The following is a 9,474-nucleotide window of genomic DNA, read 5'->3' on the forward strand; positions in this document are numbered from 1 at the left end:
GAGCTGCATGCGGCCTTGGTGAAAGTGGCAGGGCTCACCTTGCATGAATTAATGCTGAACTGGAAGCACAGAGGAGACTACCCATGGCTCCTTGTCTGACTGCTGGAAGGGTGAAAGGTTTGGCAGGAGGGTTGGAATTGAGAGAAGTGACTAAAAAGTAGAAGGGGAAGTGAGAACATCCCAGGCATTTCTAACGGTCATCTTCTTGTGTTAGTGACCACATACTGTGAGATCACCGAATGCCCTTTCTCCTGTTGCGAGCTGTGTTTTCGTAGGTGCCTCTGCACTGGGTGCCACCAAGACCCGTTAAGCTGAGGGGCCGATCCAAGTCTCACCTTCTAGATGGGAAGGGGGCCCCGGGGAAATGGCTGGATACTGTGCCACCATTTGGCTATTGCAGCTATCATAGAATCATAGAATCATAGAATGGTTTGGGTTGGAAGGGACCTTAAAGATCACCTAGTCCAACCCCCCTGCCATGGGCAGGGACACATATCAGGAGTTAGGAACATCCTTTACTGCTGCACACGCTCTTGTGCAAACCCCTCTCCCGGCCACAGTCAGGAAGGGGAAAGGTGACTTCACAAAAAGCAGCTGCTACACACTTAACGTCTTGTGTTGTCATCACCAGCTGTGTTGGTTCTTAGTTATATTGGGGATCTGCTTTCCTTCCCAGCCTGAGACTGGGGAGCACAGCTGTTCTCCTCAGCGCTAGGCCACTGTTTGGGCTGTGCATGGAGGGTCGACCTTATCTCCGGAGCACAGACACGCATCGATCTCTGACCCTCTCACTGGGAATCTTCCAAGAAACTCTGTCCCATGTTCAGATCTGGGGAGAAATGGCCTTAATTGCCTGCTAGACCTCTAATGCATGCCTTGCAAAAACTACCGGAGTCTATCTGAAGGGCTAAATAACAAGGTGCAAAGTGCTTGCTGTCAGGCTGGAGAGCTGTAGCTGTGCTGGTGTTCATCTGAACCCTGCCAGCTCAATGCTGCTCACTGTATTCCTTCCGCTGGAAGATGCCTCCCTGTTCCTGCTTCCTTCTCCCTTTTCCCCTCCTCATGCCAGGAAAAGCTCCTTGGCTTTTAGGTGGGGGCATATCACGGCAGATGTGTGTTCTTCTTTGAGACTCACCCACTGTTTGGCTTAATTAATCCTGACACATTGCAGTTGCTGTTACGGAAGAAATGTCAAGAGAAATTAGACCGGCTGGTAGCATGAAAACCGGGGAAGCCAGGACTGCACAGTGCCTCACTTTCCTGGAGAAGTTTGATTTGCTTTCCCAATGGGGGCGGTGGGGGACTGGAAGGCTGTGAGCAGAAGAGGCTGACCTGTGTCAACTGGTCTTGGCACATTCCCCTTGCACCGAGATCCACCGAGGGGACAACAAGGAACTGTTCCCCAAACAAGCCCAGCAGGAGATCTAGCCAGCAGCAACTGGCATGGCTGGGCTTTCGTGAGAGCCAGGACAGCCCTGGGATTCAGCTTGGCTTAGGGTCCTGCTTCCCTGAGGCATAAGGCTGCAAGGAGCTTAGTTCAGCTCCTCGGGTAGGAAAGAAGCACTGCTGAGTTGCTTCTTTATCTTCTTTTATTCTATCTATGAGCACCTTCAGCTGCTGTTTCTCACCACTTCCTTCACCTTTATATCTATTGACTTTAATGATTTCATACACCAATCAATTTTGTTGGATTTATCAGCAGCTTTCATGCTTTTTTTTTCTTAAAGCAAACAACCTTCATATTTTGATGTTCCATTAGACCATCGCATCTGAGCTCTTTCCTTCCTGCAGAGATCTGATTTAAAAAAGTGAGAAGCTGGTGTAATAATACACAGTGCAGCTGCACAATGCAGATGCATTGTAAATACGTATTTCCCCCTATATGAACATCTCCTCCTCTGTGCTTTCCTATGGGACATGTAGCTTGTAAATCTGCAGATGCCACAAGCCTGGAATAGAATTGCACTTACAGAGAACTGACTTTGACACTTAAATATTGCCCAAAGTTCAGGAGCATATTTTGTGCTGTGCGTCTTGGGGATGCAAGCAAGTAAAATCTCCCTTCTGCTTGATGCATTGGCAAAAAAGTCTCTTTGTTCTACCACAGACAGACACTTACTTGCCAAAGGGATGTTACTCATATTTGAATATTAAGAACAAGACCTTGCCATGGCATAGTATCTCTGGCTTGCCAAGCTCAGAAGTAAGTTTGGCTTCTAGTAGTGTAGAGGGAATATATTTCTCCTGTTTTGAACCCACAGACTGCACATCCTGTTGCAGGCGTTGGAGGTCTCACTCCTGCTGCCTGTGCTGGGCTCAGTGCAGGAGTGCTTCTCTGGGACACCTCAAGGGAGCGGGCCATGAGCTGTGTTGCACCAAGAAGCAGAGGAGAGACTAGGCACTCAGAGAGGAGCATGGAAAGGAGGAAAAAGGATTGTTTTGTGAGGGCCATGCCACTCCACAGGGGACAAAGGCCTATCTGCAGCAGAGGTGCTGGCTTTGGTAGCCGTGATGGCAGTAGCTGCTCTGCACTGACAGGACTGTTTGCAGTGCACCACCGAGCTCTGGGCCCTGGGGCTGCTCAGGGGTCAGTCTAGGCACAGGGTTACTCAGGGCAGGAGGTTATAGGAGGCAGCAAGACAGTCATGGTCTCTTGCCCACCGTACCTATGTGTGCAGAGGAAAGCTGGGATATTGCTGGCCGGTGATGGCCCCTCTAATCTGCAGCAATCAGTGCTTTCTGGTTTCTATGTGTCAGCCAAAGGCTCAGCTCATCCCGTGAGAGCAGTCCCATGGTCTTGTGCATTGTGTCCCTCATCCCCATCCCACTCCACGTTCCTCAAAAGATCACAGCATCGCTTATTCTCCCTTTGTTGTGGTCAGGGCAAAGAGAGGTGCTCTGTTGTGCTGTAGAAGACCTGGTTTGTGGGGACAAGCCCTCCTCTCTCACTTTGGGCTTGATCTGAACCTTACTGCGCACATCCAAGGTGTAAGAGGGCAAAGGGAATGGGATATGGGGGCTATGAGAAACATGGCTCAGATACCAGTCCCTGATCCCACATCCATTCACTCTACTCTTTTCCAGAGGTGCTGCTCTACTAGGTTGAATGTCATCAGGCTGCACAAAACACTTGCTGTCTGTGGTCACAGCAGGGCTGCCTGTCCTCTGGGTGACGAGTTTCCAATGAATTTAGAGAAAGAGACCTGAACCAGGTCGGCATCACTGTTCCCTGGATCTTAACATCCATTTCTTTGCCAGGAGAGCTTCAGGAGCTCTGAGCATGGGGAACAGCCTTATAGCCCAGTGTGAAGGGGTGTGTGTGCTTTGTGTGGTGCTGCTCAGTCTGCATGAGGTGGGACTGCACCTCTGCCTGTGTCTCTCTGTACACATCAGGCCACTGCCTGAGCCAGAGCTGCCTTCTGCTGCTCTGCCAGGGGAGAGGTGCACACACAAAGGGCCACACAGCACGGCTGCTTTATGCTCTTTTACTCTAGGCCCTTCTGTGCACCCAGTACTATCTCAGGGCTTCTCAGCCATGTCAGCAAGATTGACTGCTTCGGGGATGAAGGACTGAGGCTAGGCCAGGACTCTGGGGAGCAACTGCCATTGATGGGCCATTGGAAGCATTCCTCTTCTCATGTCCTGCATGTCTACAAGTCCATGTCCTACATGTCCTACAGGTCCGCTGCCTGCTTGAGCACAGCAGCCAGCCTGGCTCAATGATTTGGCTTAGGTGAAGCAGGCAGAGGGGTCACTGTCCCATACTTTGCACCCCTTGGTCTAGCCTGCTTTGCTCGAGAGCTGGGCACTGCACATGGTGGAAGCCCTCGTCCATCCCTTCACTACTGTTGGGTTGGGCACAGCAGGCCACTGCTGCAAGTGGTGTGGGCTGCATTGGCTTCCAAACAGGTTTTGGGGGTGATGCCAGTTGCCTTTAGCCCAAGCCTCCACAGGTAAGCAGAGGTAACTGTACTGATGGAAAAGATGGCTACCCCAGCTCGCTGGTGCTGCTGCCTTGTTGGAAGTTGCCAGCCCTGCCCAATCTGCCAGGGAAGCTGTGCGAGTTTCATTCCCTCATCTGAGTTGTGCAAAATCCTCAAACGTAGCTCACGTCAACCATTTTGATGGCTTCAGCTAACCTGTTTGTTTTTTCCATGGCTTGGATTTGGGAAGGCTCCTGTGAACTGGTCTCCCAGCAGTGCTGTGTAGGCCCTCCATCCTTGCAAGGGCAGCGAGAGCAAGCTGAGGTACATCTGCTCTTCCACTGGCACAGCTGAATCTGAGAGAAGGCACCTCTCCATCGCCTGAGGCCTTTCTCACTCACAGCCCTGCCTTGGGTTAGTTAAAGCAGCGCAATCTCCTCCCTGAGCTCTCATGTCAGTATAAAAGTGGCTTACATCTGCTTTTTAATTCATAATTTCCTTACAGACTTAACTTGGATCATCATAAGCTGTTTCCAATCCTGGCGGCCGGTCACGAGCGGTGTTCCCCAGGGCTCAGTACTGGGACCGGTCTTGTTTAATATCTTTATCAATGATCTGGATGAGGGGATCGAGTGCACCCTCAGTAAGTTTGCAGACGACACCAAGTTGGGCGGGAGTGTTGATCTGCTCGAGGGTAGGAAGGCTCTGCAGAGGGACCTGGACAGGCTGGATGGATGGGCCCATGCCAACTGTATGAGGTTCAACAAGGCCAAGTGCCGGGTCCTGCACTTCGGCCACACCAACCCCATGCAGCGCTACAGGCTTGGGGAAGAGTGGCTGGAAAGCTGCCCAGCAGAAAAGGACCTGGGAGTGTTGGTCGACAGCCGGCTGAACATGAGCCAGCAGTGTGCCCAGGCGGCCAAGAAGGCCAATGGCATCCTGGCCTGTATCAGAAAGAGTGTGGCCAGCAGGAGTAGGGAAGTGATCGTGCCCCTGTACTCGGCACTGGTGAGGCCGCACCTCGAATACTGTGTTCAGTTTTGGGCCCCTCACTACAAGAAGGACGTTGAGGTGCTGGAGCGTGTCCAGAGAAGGGCAAGGAGGCTGGTGAGGGGTCTGGAGAACAAGTCTTATGAGGAGCGGCTGAGGGAACTGGGGTTGTTTAGCCTGGAGAAAAGTAGGCTGAGGGGAGACCTCATCGCTCTCTACAACTACCTGAAAGGAGGTTGTAGCGAGGTGGGTGTTGGTCTCTTCTCCCAAGTGACAAGCGATAGGACGAGAGGAAATGGCCTCAAGTTGCGCCAGGGGAGGTTTAGATTGGATGTGAGGAAAAATTTCTTTACTGAAAGAGTGGTTAAACATTGGAACAGGCTGCCCAGGGAAGTGGTTGAGTCCCCATCCCTGGAGGTATTTCAAAGACGTGTAGATGAGGCACTGAGGGACATGGTTTAGTGGGCATGGTGGTGTTGGGTTGATGGTTGGACTCGATGATCTTAGAGGTCTTTTCCAACCTCAATGATTCTATGATTCTATGATTCTATGATTCTATAGAGTGCGAGCGAAGGAGGGGGGCCTTCAACTAAATGCATGTAACACCAGCACAATTTTATGGGTGGGCAAGCTCCGAGCAATGGGACTGAAGGCATGTGTATATTCACAGCCATTAAAGTCAAAATAAATACAGCACGGATGGCCTAATAGATTCAAACAGTGAATGCTGTAGCAGGAACTGCTGTCAATGTCCATGAGCAAAGAAAGACAAAGTTCATCCAAACAAAAAAAAAGTATATTCACTCTTCATTGTTCACCCAACCATAGCTTCTCCTCAGGGAGACCAAGCTGGTAATGGCTGGAACAGGGGAAGGCAAAGCAAAAGGTGCAACAAAAATGGCAATAGAAACCAAGCATTTTTTCATGTTTCACCTATTAGTGCTAAACTATTAAATGCGTTTGCTCAGGGTGGGAGGACGTGAAGCCCTCAGGCAGGAACAGCGACACACAGAGATACCCCTGAGACTTTCCACATTGGCTCTGAAAGATGCTCCAAGGATGGTTTTCCGCTGTTGTACCATAGGGCCTCCTTGAAGGAAGGAGAGACACTACCCCCCCCCATTCACTATGGCTGCAAGGTAGCAGGAATGGAAGGACTAGCACCTGGCTGGGTTGGGAGGGAAGACCTACTGGTGGTTCTCCTGCCCTTATACCCGTACTCTTGAATGAACCTCTAGAAGTTACTTATCATTAGTGTCTCAACAAATTACGATAAGGTTTGGGGACCAGCTCCTCTGGGTGCTTTAGTAAACCTGAACCTTATTAAACATCTTCCAGAAAGTCATCAGAGTCTTTGCACATTTGCTTCAATGTTATTAATTTACAAGGGTTACTCAATTAGGAGAGTCCGCTAACTTGTAAAACTTTACTTATTTACACTGTTTCTTGGAGAGGGATTTTCTCAAAGCGTGATGATGATAAGCTTAGGCATTACAAATCCTCTTGCTGCTTTTGTCAACAGGCAGCCTGAGAGCATTAATCAGAGAGACGCATGCTTCCCGGTGGTGGCTACGCTCCAGTGCCCTGCTGCTGGGCACGGCCCTGCGAGGCACCGGCTTCCCCCCAGGTCTGGAGGAGCTCTGCACACCAGCATTAGCCTTTCCCAGGGCTGGAAACCCCATTTGAAAGGCAGCAGCCAATTGGGATGTTTCTCACAACCTCCTTTTTAGGCAACAGGCAAGACGAGGCTGTCTGTGCCTCAAAAATAAAGCACTCTCCCTAAAGTGTGCATTTCAGCTCAAGGCAATTTTCTTGCACCATACATGCCTACTGCATGAAGCTTCAGCAGGGCAAGATGCGGGGTACACTTGGGCTTCAAAGCATGCTCTGAATCACTTTCCAGACAAGTGGAAAATTGTAGTTCAAATTACTCCTGCAGAGAAGGGAAATGGAGCACAGGGTGAGGAGGACTGGGAGTGTTGTGACCTCCAAACCCTCAAGACTGTCTTGATCACCTTGAGGGGTGTCCCAAATGCTCCTTGTTTGTCTAGGAGCCTCCAAGTGATTTCAGTCCAAGCCAGTTATGCAGCTCTGTGTTATTCGCATAGCAAATGTGGTAGGTAAATGCTGCTGATCTGCTACTTCTGGGAGGTGCTGGTATACATTAATGGTATGAAGAACTTGGTGCGATTTCTGCCCTGCCCCAGCCTGGGGTGTTATTTATCCCTGTGTCACTGCTGCAAGTGAGATTTAACAAAGAGGAGTATCTCATTCCTGCTAGTTACTGACATTTTGCTCTGGGCACTTGGTGAATCCTCATCTCCCTGGTGTGCAGACACTTGGTACATGAAGCGTGAAGTTTGAACCCACCTGGCAGACTGGGACAAGTCCTTCCTCCATGATGGATTCACTGAGTGGAAGGTGAACCCATCCACTAGCTGGTTTGGGCAAGAAAGCCACTGTCTTGGGCAGTGAGAAATAAGGGTAGCATCTGGCTTCCAGAACAGGCAGTTATTAGACAGATGGAGGGTTTGACACGGGTTGTGTAGAAGTGCTCCTTTTGACCCTGTGTCCAGTGCCTGCCTGTCTGGCTACTGGGACTTCTTTATGTGTTACTCAGAGCATTATTCTGTGTATTGACATTTGCCTTCTTTGAAAGCTGCAGGGAGAGGATAACCCACTGCCTTCTTACATGGAAAATGCCAATAATGAAATCGGATGCAGCAGGTTCTCCCTTCACTAAGAGCTCCATGGTTTCACGAACGTGTCGTGAGCGTGTTGGTAGCCTTTGCTGCCTTGAAGGGGTTTGCTTCTTGAAGCAAATTGATTTGCCCTCAGAGTCAACATGAAAGCAAAGTTTTTCAGCCCTAACTGTTCTACAGGTGTCTGTGCAAGATCTAATATATGTGTTAATGTGCATGCAAGGATGTTGCTAGGAAACTTGTGAGAGCTAAATGAGGAAACGCTGTTAATAGAGGCAAGCGGTAGGGCCTCAAAAGTCTTCCTTTGCAGTTTTGCTGATGGTCATTACTATATAAACAGGGACAACTGCGAAGCTGGGTTGGGTCATCCCCTGGTGTCTGTGAGCCTGCTTAAATAGCAGCAAAAAAAGGCTTGGCTTGGCTCTTATGGTGGGGTTTTGAGGTTGCTCCATCTCAGATAAGCTTCATTGCACTACCTGCTTCTGGAAAGGGTGGGTAAGTGTTTGCTCTCTGAATTAGCTGGTGGGGACTCTGCTCCGCCTTATTTCACTGTACCTATTTGGCACTCACTGGTAACCAGTCTGAACCAGCCTGTTGCAGACCTGTCTGAGCCCCAAGTTGGGGCAATGCTTTCCCAGTCAGCCTGAAAATGTTTTGTGGTGTCTAGAGCACTGAGGGAGGCGACTTTTTGCCACTACCTTTGTCTATCTCCAGTGGGCCTCTTAAAGTTTAATTTTGCTTAAAGGTGATCTTGAATGAGAGATTTTCCTCCCCTCTTTGCAGTGTGAGAGGTCTATAGAGCCCAAGGGATGCAAAGCTAGCAGGGACTGCTAATATCTTCCATTTGGAAGAGGCCAAAAAAACTTTTGCCTCAGGTTGACTGTGGGTACACTTAATACATGATCTTCCCAGGTTAACTCCTCTTGCATTCCCCTCCTAAAGGCATATTATTTCTGTAACAAATGTTGCTCTTCCTGCCATTACTGACCCCAAGAAGCAACCCCTTTTGCTTCTCATAAAAGGTTAGGGAGTGCTGAGCTTGCCCCCTTTTGGAGAAACATTAAATTGTGTATGGTATGCACTTTCCAACCACTGTAAAAGTTAGGGCTGGCAATCCCGGCTTGCTCTCAGCTGAAGCTGTGACATTCTGCTACTTCAGCTTCTTTTCAAACTTCCTCAGTACATAATACTTCCCTTCATGTCATCACTTGTTGCATTTCTCTTTTAGGAACAGCCAGGAAAAAAAACCCAAACAAATCAACTAAACTCCAGCAGAAAAGGTTTTCTTTGGGTATAACTATTTGTTCTCTTGGCCAAGAGTGACCTGCAGGTGTCTGGTGTCAGCTGGAGAGGGAAAGCCTTTGCTGTGCTGTGTTGTGTGGATGAGAGCAAGTTGTGTGCCAGATAAGCTTTTTTGGAATGAATTGAGGATGGAGTTGTTCCTCACGTGTCCTGAAGTATAACTCATCTATGTGGCTCATTCTGAAGTAGCCCTGATGATAACTTTTTAGCCCATTGTACGCCAACTGCTATTGCAAAAAAAGTCCTAGAATACTTTAGTGAGCTTAAAATGTTTATTGGAAGAATTTTCTCCTCCTTGGCTTCCTAGTGTTCAGATCCAGAGACTTATTTTTTTAATCTTGAAGGCTTTGCGTGCCCAAAAGATTGTTTGATTCTGCCCCCCCCCCCCCCATCTCTTAGCTGATCTAGTAAAAATTAATTCCTTTCCCTACAAACTTTGTCTCGGCTACAGCCTAAAGCCTTCACAACTACAACAATACTACTACTGTGAACAAAGTTGCCTCCATTTCAAAGAATCCAACTGTGCAGAACTCAAAGGGAATTAGCTGTGCAACCAT

This window comes from Aptenodytes patagonicus, chromosome 1 (assembly GCF_965638725.1).
Source record: "Aptenodytes patagonicus chromosome 1, bAptPat1.pri.cur, whole genome shotgun sequence".
NCBI lineage: Eukaryota > Metazoa > Chordata > Aves > Sphenisciformes > Spheniscidae > Aptenodytes > Aptenodytes patagonicus.